The sequence below is a fragment of the Calidris pugnax genome, unplaced genomic scaffold (genome assembly GCF_001431845.1).
Source record: "Calidris pugnax isolate Ruff unplaced genomic scaffold, ASM143184v1 scaffold932, whole genome shotgun sequence".
Taxonomy (NCBI): Eukaryota; Metazoa; Chordata; class Aves; order Charadriiformes; family Scolopacidae; genus Calidris; species Calidris pugnax.
Window position 1 is genome coordinate 17,274 of NW_015091641.1, and position 453 is coordinate 17,726.

Consider the following 453-nt stretch of genomic DNA (forward strand, 5'->3'; position numbering starts at 1 on the left):
CCCCACTGACCCTCATGGTCCCTATCGGTCCCCCTAATGGCCCCCGTGGCCACTTGGGCCCTTTAGGTCCCCCATATAGGCCTTTGTAACCCCTATGCCCCCTCCATGGCCTCCATGGTCCCTATAGGTCCCCCCTGTGGCCCCTATAGGTCCCCCTTATAGCCTGTAGGTCCCCCTTATAGCCCCTATGGCCTCTGTAGGTCTCCCCTTATGATACGTTTGCCCCCTGTAGCTCTCATGGGCCCTATAGACCCTGTAGGTCACCTCTATGGCCCATATAGGACCCTCCTATAGCCCCTATGCACACTCCATGGCCTCCATGGCCCCTATAGCTTCCCCCTATACCCCTTTATGGCCCCTATAGGTCCCCACTATAGCCCCTATAGGTCCCCCCTGTGGCCTCTATAGGTCCATCCATCCTCTATGGCATCTTTAGGTCTCCCCCTGTGGCCC